The sequence below is a fragment of the Bactrocera dorsalis genome, chromosome 6, assembly GCF_023373825.1.
Source record: "Bactrocera dorsalis isolate Fly_Bdor chromosome 6, ASM2337382v1, whole genome shotgun sequence".
Classification (NCBI taxonomy): domain Eukaryota; kingdom Metazoa; phylum Arthropoda; class Insecta; order Diptera; family Tephritidae; genus Bactrocera; species Bactrocera dorsalis.
The window spans coordinates 12,239,634-12,252,295 of NC_064308.1; the positions used below are offsets into that span (position 1 = coordinate 12,239,634).

General features: G+C 42.5%; 1 protein-coding gene across 16 annotated transcripts in view; it reads right to left on the bottom strand.

The window, feature by feature from the left end:
• LOC105224621 (ceramide glucosyltransferase) overlaps positions 1-12,662 on the bottom strand; it is a 147,024-nt gene that overhangs the window by 99,310 nt on the left and 35,052 nt on the right. Inside the window, exon 1 of one of the 16 annotated variants that reach the window (XM_049459735.1) lies at positions 4,228-4,972. The exons of the other annotated variants lie outside the window; for them this stretch is intronic. The gene's annotated coding sequence lies outside the window, so the exon portion shown is untranslated. Of the gene's footprint in view, positions 1-4,227; positions 4,973-12,662 lie in introns of those variants that run through there. 16 annotated transcript variants of the gene reach the window in all.

A 12,662-nucleotide genomic window follows, 5' to 3' on the forward strand; every position in this document is an offset into this window, starting at 1 on the left:
CTTGCGGAATTGACGCTCGCCAACGCATACGTCCGTAGGAATGGGTAGAGCGTTGAAGGTGCTCTCGGTAAATTCTGTGAAGCCGACCCAATTAGCTTTTTTAAAGTTAATGAAGGTACGGTTGTCCACAGAAGCGAAATCAGGAGGCTTCTCAATCGAGATAATTATGGGCAGATGGTCTGATGCGAGAGTTAGCATAGGTCGCCAGGTTATGCTATTTATCAGACCACCACTAGCAATGGTAATATCAGGAGAGCTATTACAGGTGCTCATAACTCTGGTGGAGGCTTCGTCATTCATTGTGCAGAATGTCGAATCGTCAATCTGTTCCACCAGCTCTATCCTCCTACGATCATTTGACAGGCAAGAATGCCAAAGATCGTGGTGCGCGATAAAGTCGCCTAGTACCAAACGGAGTTCACCACGAAGTAGCGCACCTATATTCAGGTGATTCCTGTAGGGCAACGCGAAACAGGGGGATGTATATATTAAATATTTCGAGCTCGACATCGCCTGACCGGATAGCTATAGCCTGACATTCTAGGTTGGAATCCCTGGGGTCGATGTCTTCATCAATTAGACGATACTGCAGGGTGTTGTGCAATATGAATGCTAGGCCACCACCACTATCTCGTTCGCGATCTTTACGTATAACGTTGAAACCGGCTCAGAAGATCTGAGCGGCTGTTTAACTTGGTTTCTTGGACCGCAGCTATCGATACACGTTCCCGATTCATAAGTGCAACTATCTCATCGATCTTACTCTGGAGTCCGTTACAGTTGAATTGGAGAAGTTTGGTTTGTCGCGGGTGTCCGTGGGTGATCCTGGGGGTGAGGGAGTGACGTGTTGGCTATGTTGCCTGTTTGAGCTCCTGACCGTAGAGGTCCTCAGTTGGCCACTCTGGTTGAGTGGCGGCGCGGCGCACGAACTATGTGCAGATTGCACAGCCGTAGAGGCTTGTATCGCAGTATTGCGCAGGCAACCTGGGGCCACGTAACGCGTGGTCCACTCCCTGTGAGTCTTAAGGCCGGAGCAGGTCTTAAGATGGCTCCATCCATTGCATGTATTAAACCTGACCGAGGTGGAGTTTGGATGGAGCCTTTTTGCGCAGACGCAGCAGAAAAATTCCTCCGGGCCCGGGTTGGACTCAATGCCAACACGAGTTAGGAGGATACGGAGCAACCCTGCCGTACAGCTGCAATCGAAACCATTGGTTTTCGGAAAGTGCAAAAGAACAACTGGTACGACGAGGAGTGCCGTGTCGAAGCGGAGAGAAAACAGGCTTACTACCTCGCAACGTTACGATCGACCACAACACGTGCGGGATGGGATAAATACCGAGAGGTGAAGAGGGAAGCGAGACGCATTTTTAGACAGAAAAAAAGAGGCCGAAATGCGTGAGTACGAAGAGCTTGATAAGCTGGCCGACAATGGTAATACTCTTAAATTCCACGAAAAGATGCGGCGACTTATAGAAGGTTTCAGAACCGGAGCATTATCTTGTAGAACCCCCAAAGGTGATCTAGTCACCAATGCCCAGAGCATACTTAAATTATGGAGGGAACACTTCTCCAGCCTGCTGAATGGCAGTGAACGTACAACGCCAGGAGAAGACGAACCCGATTCCCCAATCGATGACGATGGAACAGACGTTTCATTACCCAACCATGAAGAAATTCGAATAGCAATTACCCGCCTGAAGAACAAAGCGGCGAGGGCGGATGGATTGCCGGCCGAGCTATTCAAACACGGCGGCAAAGAACTGATAGGGAGCATGCATCAGCTTCTTTGTAAAATATGGTCGGACGAAAGCATGCCCAACGATTGGAATTTAAGTGTGCTCTGCCCTATCCATAAAAAAGGAGACCCCACAATCTGCGCCAACTATCGTGGGATTAGCCTCGTCAACATCGCATATAAGGTTCTATCGACCGTATTACATGAAAGATTAAAGTCCACCGCCAACAAACTGATTGAACTAATACGGCTGTGCAAACTGACGTTGAGCACCACCCAAAGCTCCGTCAGGATCGGGAAGGACCTCTCCCAGCCGTTCGATACCAAACGAAGTTACAGACAAGGCGACTCCCTATCGTACGACTTCTTCTATATACTGCTGGAGAAAATAATTCGAGCTGCTGATCTGAATCGAGTAGACACAATTTCTTATAAGAGTGTACAGCTGCTGGTGTACGGCGATGATATTGATATCATTGGCCTCAATATCCGTTAGTTTTGCTTTCTCATTTGCGAAGCAAATTGCTCTGGTAGTTAACGACGCACTTAGGACCATTTGGTCTCAAAAACCGGACAAAATTATTTAAAGTGATTTTATGAATGAAAAAGAATAAAAATGCATGATTAAATATAATAATGCAATATATTAAAATAAAACAAGTAAGGAAGGCTTAAGTTCGGGTGCAACCGAACATTTTATATTGAATATATTTGAGAAGGGGGTAGTGCCAACCAGATTTCATCTATTTTTGCTAACCCCGCATACTACTTATATGCCACATACCCTCCCTCGGTTTCATTTAGGTATCTTACATACAAACAGCAATCATATGGTCAAGTGGAAGTCCGAAAATCTTGGTAATAGTTATATAGGTGGGGGGGTTGTGTTGGAGGGGTCAAGTTTTCGCGCAATTGTATCTAGTTTAGACGCAAAGATACACTGTTATGAATAAAATATGTTCTGCAATTTTCATTGAGACTTGACTCAAATATTGGCGGATATATCTAACATAAAGTGACCTAGGAGTTCTAAAATCTTTATATTAGGTATATAGGGGCTCTTGAAAGTATTGACCCGATTCAACCCATTGAAATACTATTATCAGAAAAGGATTCTGTGTGAATTTAAATTGCATATCTCACACATTGAAAGATATTTTCGGTCAAAAGTCAACTATTGGTATCGGTTATGTGAAATATTCGGTACCTGGGGCTTGAACAGTTTTGGTTGGATTTAGACAATTACTGGTCAAAAGGTAGCTTACTTAAAGGGAATTATTACGGCAAAATTTTTTTCCGTTATATTAATTAATTCTTTATTTGTGTACTGGAAAGAGGAAGAATCAAATGGAATTTTAAATTGTGTTATATGGGAAGTAGGCGTGGTTGTAGTCCGATTGCGCTTATTTTCACATGGTGACACAGGAAAATGAAAATAATGTTACGTTCCCAGTTTTGTCGAAATCGGTCAGTCGGGTCCCGAGATATGGGATTTCACCCAAAAGTGGGCGGTGCCACGCCCACTGTCCAATTTTCACACCGGCTCTGATAGAGCCCCCTTAAACCATCTATATACCACCCGCATAGAATAATTAAGCAGGATTTCAGTATTTAATTAAAAAAAAATAAAGCAGTACTCATTTTATGCAAGTTACCTACTTTTTTCAACGCGCTTTTTTTAAGGAGGGAGGAAGACGGGGAAAATGTTTAAGCTCATAAAGATTTGCAAGAAAAAAAAAACCAAAATTCGTCGAGATACAGGCTTGTGGAGTGGGGGCTTCAAACAAACAGCGCGTCCTGGTTGACGTGATTTCAACCCTAAACCACAAAAAACAAGAAGATTCTTCATTAGTAAGGATGTCGTTATGGGGTTGACCATTTTCAAAAACAAAAAAAAATAATAAAAAAAAATAACAAAATGGCGTCGACTTGAAAAAACAAATTTGTTTGACCCGATTTTTTCGACCTTTTCGAATTATTTAAAAATACTTCAAATCAAAATTTTTGGAAACCCAAAGCAGACTTAATAGAGCATTGTATAAAGAAGATACATACCAAATTTCAAAGGAAGCGGTTCAGTAGGACTTGAGATATCATGTCAACCACTTTTTTTGAGTTTCGAGAAAAACGCGTTTAAAGTTTAGGAGACAATTCTAGTGAACACGAACACCACGTCACAAAATCGGCTGTATCTCCGAAAATAAGTCGAATTTTAAAAAATCCTTCCAAGGTCATATTTTGGAAAGTCTAAACTTTCAAAATATGCAAAAAAAATCGATTTTTTTTCAAAATCCTAGACCAGAATGCCCCCTTAAGCAGATACCCTGTAGTTTACTTGGAAAAATAATTCATGGCTCGATCTCGCCCGACACTATAACAAAAACACTAATTTCTAAAAAATTAAAAAAAAAACATAGGTTTTTAATGATTCAAAAACATAGTAATACATTAACTAAATTAATTTTATATCATTAATATTAAATACATACCATGTTGTCCAGAATTCATAAAAAATGTTTTCAAGAATTTCGTTCACGCAATAAAAAACCACTTGCAATTTTGAGAACAATGGAGAGTTTCTGCTATATTGTGCAGGACAGTGACAACACCTGATGAATCAACGTTACGAGGTTTCGAGAGAAAGGTTCTGCAGAAAATTTATGGTTCTTTACGTTTTGGTAACGGCGAATATCGCATTTGATGGAACGATGAGCTGTTATACGACGACATTGACACACTTCAGTGAATTAAAAGACAGCGGCTATGTTGGCTAGGTCATGTTGTCCGAATTGACGAAACACTCCAACTCTGAAAGTATTCGATGCAGCACCGCCGGTTGCCATTTCGTTGGAAATTTCAGGTGGAGAAGAACCTGGCTGCACTTAGTATCTCGAATTGGCGCCAAATTATGACCGCGTAAGCGGTGCCATTAAAGAAGATGACAAGCCTGTTAAAAAGTTTTTCGATAGCTGTCTTTACACTGAGGCTGTGATATAAAAGCTCACGTGTCTATTAATCCACAAAACTTTGCTGCACCTTTTAGCCCTAATCCGAGGACTCTCATGACAAATAAAAATCTCGATTTATTTCACCAGAGTGCCAGACACAAGGACAGGAATTTATGTTACGATCTGCACAGTTATCTCACAGCAAATCAATTTTGAAACCAAGTACTCGTTCACAAGCAGTTTCAAACTCAACTTTTCCGTCATAGATCTTACATTTCGCATACTCAGAAATCACAGCAAACACTGCTATAAAATTTAAAATTAGATACTCCGTCCGTTACAAATGAATCACGAGGAACTGAGATTTCCACTTGTTCTTTAAATTTTTTCGCTAAGGCACTGACACTACTTTCATCATGTTGCATCTGTTTTTGGATTATGAACATTTTTTTACCTTTATATTCTCGACTTACGTATGTATGTTAAGACATTTTCTCATTTCTCTGGAAGATTTAATTTTTGCGAAAAAAGTACATTTCCAAGCACTCTGAAACGCCTTTGAGTGTAATTTTAAAAATACTCACCGGAACGATATGAAATTTTCTGTGTTTATTTTTAAATGAAAAAATAATCAAAAAACGAATTTTTGAACATTTTAAGTAAAAAACCACTGATGCTGATAACTACCGTCAAAAAGAAAAAGGAGGTCCGCATAATTTTATTGCAAGAGTACAGACACATTTGTTGAAATAATCCGTCAACTCATTATAAAAACAAAATGTTTCCCCATTTAAAAGAAAATAAGTTGTGAATCTTAAACAAACATTATTTAGAAGCCAATCGATTGACAATGAAACTGTTGTAAGGAAGTTTGACTAAGTTTTGATATTTATGTCAGGCATTATGATACATTTACACTTTATCTCCTTTTTTCACGGTTTTTTTACACGTTTTTTGAACACCTCCTAGTTACATTTTTACACTGTTCTATTTCAGCACATGTTTTTCATTGTTATCATATGCTTTTTTGCAATACAATCTAAATTCTATACGTAATTAATTAGAACATGATTTCCACTTGTTCTTTAAATTTTTTCGCTGAGGCACTGAAACCACTTTCATCTTATTCAGCTGATTATAAACATTTTAAATTTTTTTTGTTCTCGACTAACGTATGTTAAGGGGCTATACCAGTGTGACACTTCCAAAAAATTTTTTTTTCTTTTTGCTTTTACGATAGTTTATATATTCAAAAATATATTGTGAAATCGGCAAGGTCGTATCTTGAATAGTTTTTGAATGGCAGCGTTCTAAACAGCGACCGCTCAGAGGTGCAAACATATATAAGTGAAACTCTAAACGCATTTTTCTTAACACGACATTTTTCAAAATTGCTGACATTATAACTCAACGAGAAATTGACCGATCGATTTCAAATTAAAACTGGGTATAGTTGAATGTATTTGCTATACAATATACTACGACCTTTTTGTTTGGTTGAAAATTGTCAATTTGGCGTTGAAAAACGACCATTTTTTTGGTTACGTCATTTTCTTCATTTTTGATATTTTTCAAAGATCGTAGTTCACTGTATAGGAAATATTTTTAAGTTTAACAAACTTCTCAATTTTTTTTGTTTGAGCTACTCATTCGGCCGGAATCACGCCAGCAGTTGGGACACTTTTCTTTTTGGCACCTCCGAAGAGAGCTCATATCTCCGTTATTTTTTAACATTTCTGTAAAAAAAGAAAATTTAGAATATAGTTGAAAATATACCTTATTACGTTCAAAGAACTTTGAAATATTCAATCGCGTACTTTCTCTTAAAAAGATTCATGAAAATCGCTTAATTTTTCATGCGTCACACTGGTATAGCCCCTTAAGGGCGGAGCCTGCTTTAGAGGCTTCAAAAATTTGATTTTTTGAGGATTTTTTGGGAGGGAAAGAAATAATTGATTGCATGTGTCTGACGGCGGGCAGGATGCAGGTCGCAATCGGAAACAAAAAATTTAAAGATATTCATTTTTGTCAATAACTTATCTTCTAGTTAAACTAAGAAAATTCCAAAAAGGAGTAAAATTCTACCCTTTTTTAAAAATTAAAAAGAAAATGGGTATTGACCAAAAAATTTTACTTAATTTTTTTTTTAATATGTTCATACTTTCTTAGTTTTTTTTTTAGTTTAAATAGAAGATAATTTTTGCCACATAATAAACTTTGCCCCAATTCCATACGACGTTTCGTTTTTTTTTCTATCGTGCCCGCCAATTAAAAAACAATCGTAGAAATGAAAGCCCGAGAAATCGCGCGTCAAAGTTTCCACTGTCTGCCCAAGCGCTGACATATCTGCTAGATGCTCGGTCACTATTTCCCGCCTAGCTTCGACAATATTTGGAATTCCCATCTATAACTTTGGGGACATATTCTAAGATAATTTTTAAAGAGACTTAAGCAAACAAAAATATTTTTTGAAGCTTCTAAAGCAGGCTCACCCTTAAGAGATTTTTTCATTTCTCTGGAAGACTTCATTCTCACGAAAAAATTACAGAAAAAATATGAACGAACTCACAAGTTTATTGCTTGGCTTAGCTACTTATAGTGACTACAACTCTTTTATATTTTGAGAGAAGAAAAAGAAAAATTGACATTTCAGGTATAAAAAAATACTTAAATACTGTTGCTATAGCGTTTCTGGTAAACGCTGTCGCACCTTGTACTTCTAAGCCCTCTGTAACGCTTTTTCAAATGTGCGTGTAGCTTCAAAAATACTCACCGGTACGATATGAAATTCTGTGTGTATTCTTAAATATATGTACAAAATGAAAAAAAATCGATCCTTTGAACATTTTAACTGAAAGGGGTTATACCTTAAGACATATAGAGAGTGGAAACCAATTTGATCTATAGGTACATTGTACTGTCCCTGGAATTAGGATACTATTGATATCGTAGGTTGCGCCAGCCCAAAGTCAAAATCTACTGACGCTGATAACTACCGTCAAAAAGAAAAAGGAGGTCCGCAGAATTACATACACATTTGTTGAAATAATCCGTCAACTAATGTTATAAAAACAAATTGTCCCCCTATTTAAAAGGAAATAAGTTATTTAGAAGCCAATCGATTGACAATAAAACTTTTGTAAGGAACTTTCACTAAATTTGATATTTATGCCAGGCGTTATGATACATATACACTTGATCTCTTTTTTTCACGGATTTTTTATACGTTTTTTTAACACCTTCTAGTTAAGTTTTTACACTGTTTTACTTTTAATTTTTTTGCAATAAAATCTAAATTCCAGACCTAATTAATTACAAAGTCTGTTGCAAATGAACAGAACTTTTTAAATATAACTGTTTCTGGTGCCACCTATTGGTGGGTATATGAAATAAAAATTTTGATCTCTTGTTGACATTTCGTAAAAATTTTAAGACAATTGGATAACTACAATCGATGTTATCGATCAAAAAGTAACAGGAGGTTTTTGGTCATCGGTCGTAAAATGCATTTTGAACAAAGAGCAAAAATTAAATTGTGTTTTAAACTTGGGAAAACGTTTACTGAAATATTTCAAATGATGAAAAAAGTTTATGGTGATAAGTGTCTATCCCGTAGTAATGTGCATGAGTGGTTTAAGCGATTCCAAGAAGGTCGTGAGGACGAGAGCCATCACCGAAAAAAAGTCGTCTTCAAAAGTCAAAAATAAAGACAATGCTGATTCGTTTTTACGATTCCGAGGGTATTGTACACCGAGAGTTCGTCCCACCTGGCCAAACGATTTATGCTGTGTTTTACCTTGCTGTTATGAAGCGTCTTTTGTCACGCATTCGTCGCGCTCGACCACAATACCGTGAGGCAGGGGCCTGGCGCCTGTTGCAGGATAATGCTCCGTGTCATCGGTCGACGCTTGTCACTAATTTTTTGACAAAAAACTCCATATTAACCATTAATCACTCACCCTACTCACCTGATCTGGCACCCTGTGATTTTTACCTATTTGGAGAACTTCATTTGCCCATGAAAGGACTCTGGTTTCAAGACATTTCAGCTATCCAAAAGCATTCCGAAAAATGACCTTAAACACTCATTTGGAATGCTAATTGACCGGGCTGAACGCTGTATCGAAGCACAAGGAACTACTTTTAATAAAAAATTATACTTTGAATAAAAATATATTAATCTTTTGTTGTTTTTTTAACAGTCCTGTTTCTTTTGAAACAGAGCTTGTAAAACATGTTATCGTAATACGACTTTAAAAACGGAAAGGACTCTGGTTTCAAGACATTTCAGCTATCCAAAAGCATTCCAAAAAATGACCTTAAACACTCATTTGGAATGCTAATTGACCGGGCTAAACGCTGTATCGAAGCACAAGGAACTACTTTTAATAAAAAATTATACTTTGAATAAAAATATATTAATCTTTTGTTGGTTTTTTAACAGTCCTGTTTCTTTTGAAACAGAGCTTGTAAAACATGTTATCGTAATACGACTTTAAAAACGGTATATGTTCGATGTGAAATTACTGCGGCAATTTTGAGAAAACATCACGTTCCACACGAAAATTTAGCAACACTGCCAAAGTCACATATTCTATCGGTAAACTGTTGCCTACATTTTTTTTCCTCTGCGAATGGTAGGCACCTTTTCGTGGTGCAGGGGCTTAGGCGCAAGGGATATCGGCGCCCCCCAATCCTGTGTGGTTGGTGCTGTTAGCACGGACCATGCGGGATGTCGGGTGCCGCATGAGTGCGCTAACCAAGAGCTACCACCTCCTAATCCAGGGTGTTATGCGACTCCCGTGCCCATTGGAACTTTGCAGCCAGGAGGTAAATGTGGCTGTATTTTAACGGAGCCTTCCCAACACCGGGCCGAATTGGGAAGTAACGGTGGCCTTACCGCGCCAAGGGGCTCTGGCGTGGCGGACCTCTCTGTTCCCCAGACAGAACGTAGACCCGACAGCTCACCCCGTTGTGTCAAGGGTCGTAAAAAAATGATGAATAACGACCAACAACAAAAACAAACACAAAAACTGGATTTGATGACGGACAAAGGGCAACGACAAAGGACAACGGAAGCGGATAAGGAGAAGGAGATCGGGGCAGCGGAAGGTAAGGGGGGTCGAGGGGAGGTCACGTCAGGGAGAATGATGACGACGTGCCCTCCTGCAGCAGAGCTCACCTGGTGGGAACGCCTGGTGCCGCTAAAGCAGCAACGAACGTCGTCAAGACCCCCGCCGGAGGGTGCAGTGGGTCGGCCTCGGGCGAGTCAAGTCGGGCAGAGCCTGATGGCACAAAAAGAAAAAGGAGAAGGCGCAGAAGAAGTGGGCAACGCCCCCTCCCAGAAGCTGGCATACCCGGCGGGTGTGAGGATCCACGGAGAAAAGGGATGAGTGGCTCCACCATGAGGTGGTACCTACGCCACCTCCACGATGGGAAAACCCCGGAAGAGGCGGAGGCACTAGCCAGGAGCAAGGGCCAACGGAGCAACGCAACCACGGCAAATGGACGCGATAACAACGTGCCAGCTCGCGCGCAGGGCAGCGGTAGCAGCGGCAGAGGCCCGGTCAGCACAACGCTGTCCGTAAGGCGTAAGGCATCCGCATGGCTGTTCTGCCTCTCAAATACCCGGCGGAGTCGCTGAAACCGGAGGAGCTCACCGTGCTGCAGGACATCCTCATGGACGAGGTGTGTGAAGGAGTGGACTACACGGCGTCCTTCCTGGGCAACGACTTCAGGGGAGACATGATGCAGGTAGACTGCCATGACGAGTCGTCCGCCGACTGGCTGAAGGAACACGCTCCAAAGCTGGGAGGCTGGACGGGCCCTGTCCTCTGCGCGAAGAGTGTGGAAGATGTGCCAATCATGCACAGCATGACAATTTTCCTCCCTCGGAGTGGGGACAGGTCCTACGAGTACGCCCTGGGCCTGGTGAGGAACCAGAACCGGGGACTCAGTATCTCGGCCTGGTGTGTTGCCAGTAGCAATAAGGAGAAGTTAGGGAACATGGAAGGATGGAGGTTGCACTTATATATAGACGACGAGTCATATAAGTATGTCCGGGCCGCGAGCTTCCGCCTGTTCTACAGGTACAGCACGGTCGTCATGCGGCCTTACAAGCCTGCTGATACTGGGAGCAAAGAAGCCAAGACGCCCGCGCCTCCACGGAACAAAGGCGTCGATAGCCAGGCAGTGCCGGCATCCGCCACGGAGGAAACAAGGATGGAGGTGGACGAGTCGTCGGAGCAGACCTGCGTGAGCAGGTCTGGACAGGCAGTGCCAGGAACGACCACGGACGTCCCCGACGATGGCCTGAACATGGAGCTACACACAACGCAGGAGCTCCTAGACGGACTTGGAGGCCCAATTGACAGCAGCGCGGTTGACGGCGGGGTAGAGGATCTTTCTCTCCTCGAGCCCAATTTATGGTGGCCGTCAACATGGAAATTGCCCAAGTGAACCGGCATCATGCGGCGGCAGCCTCAGCTGTCATAACAAGCAGGTTCACTGCGGAGAAACTGGGCACGCTGCTGATCCAAGAGCCTTGGGTCTATAAAGGAGAGGTAAAGGGCCTCAAGACGGAGGCAAACAAGGTAATCTGGGACCTCTCTAGCGAGAGGCCTAGGACGTGTATAGTTGTTAGAAGCAATATTGATTTCTTTTGCATTTCAGAGTTTCTGACGCAGGATTTGGTGGCGGTGCAGGCTAGGTACACTGAGGGCAACGACTTCGTCCTAGCCTCAGCATACTTTCCGGGAGAGGCAGCAACGGCACCCCCGGAGGCGGTGGAAAGGCTGGTGGAGCAATGCAGTTTGCACAAGCTCCCCCTTATCATCGGTTGCGACGCGAACGCCCACCATACGGAATGGGGCAGCACCGACTGCAACGCGAGAGGTGAGTCCCTGTTAGAATATGTAGTAGGTAGGAATTTAGCGGTAGAGAATGTAGGGTGTGAACCCACATTCATAACGATAAGCAGGAGGGAAGTGTTGGACATCACCGTCAGCAATGAACCTGCAACAGGGCTGGTCTCGCAGTGGAGAGTCTCAACGGAGCCCTCCCTGTCGGACCATAGAATTGTAAGGTTTGCGCTGAGGGCAGAGGTCAAGCTGTGCCCTCCTAGACGCAACCCTCGAAGGACCAACTGGAGTGCCTTCAGGGAGAGACTAGATGTGGGATTGAAGAGTAAGGGGCAGACTGACAGTAGCGCCACGGGCCAGGGAGTGGAGGTCAGATTGACCGCGCTTAACGGGTCCATCATTAACGCGTACATTGACAGCTGCCCCTTAGGAGTACCCACAGACAGGCGCAATTGCTCCTGTTGGACAAGGAAACTCCCAGACCTAAGGAAGAAGGTACGAAGCCTATTTAATAGGGCTAAACGTACAGGGGTCTGGGAGGAGTACAGGGGCAATGATACTATACAACAAGGAGATCAGGTCTGCCAAACAGGCTAGCTTTAGGAGATTCTGTGAAAACGTCTCCTCCACACCAGAAGCTGCCAGGCTGCACAAAGCTCTCGCTAAAAGGAAGACGGACACAGTGCTAGCCATCAAAAGGAATGACGGGACATTCACGACCAGCGCGGAGGACAGAGCTACAGAGCTCTTGCGTGCTCACTTCCCGGAGACTGTTCCAGTTTATCGGTGTCTGCCATTAACTGAACACAGGCCATCCCGCACTGATTGGGCTATCGCCAAACAACTGTTTACCTCGGACTCGATCAGGTGGGCAATGGCCTCGTTCGAGAGGTTCAAGTCTCCGGGAGTGGACGGCATCTTCCCAGCGCTTCTGCAGCAGGGTGAGCAGATCCTGATGCCACACCTGATTAGGCCTGGCGTTGGCCTACATCCCTGAATCATGGAGGACAGCTGAGGTAATCTTCATACCGAAAGAAGGAAGGAAGGACTACTCGTTGGCCAAATCCTTCAGGCCAATTAGCCTAACCTCCTTCCTACTGAAAACTATGGAGAAGA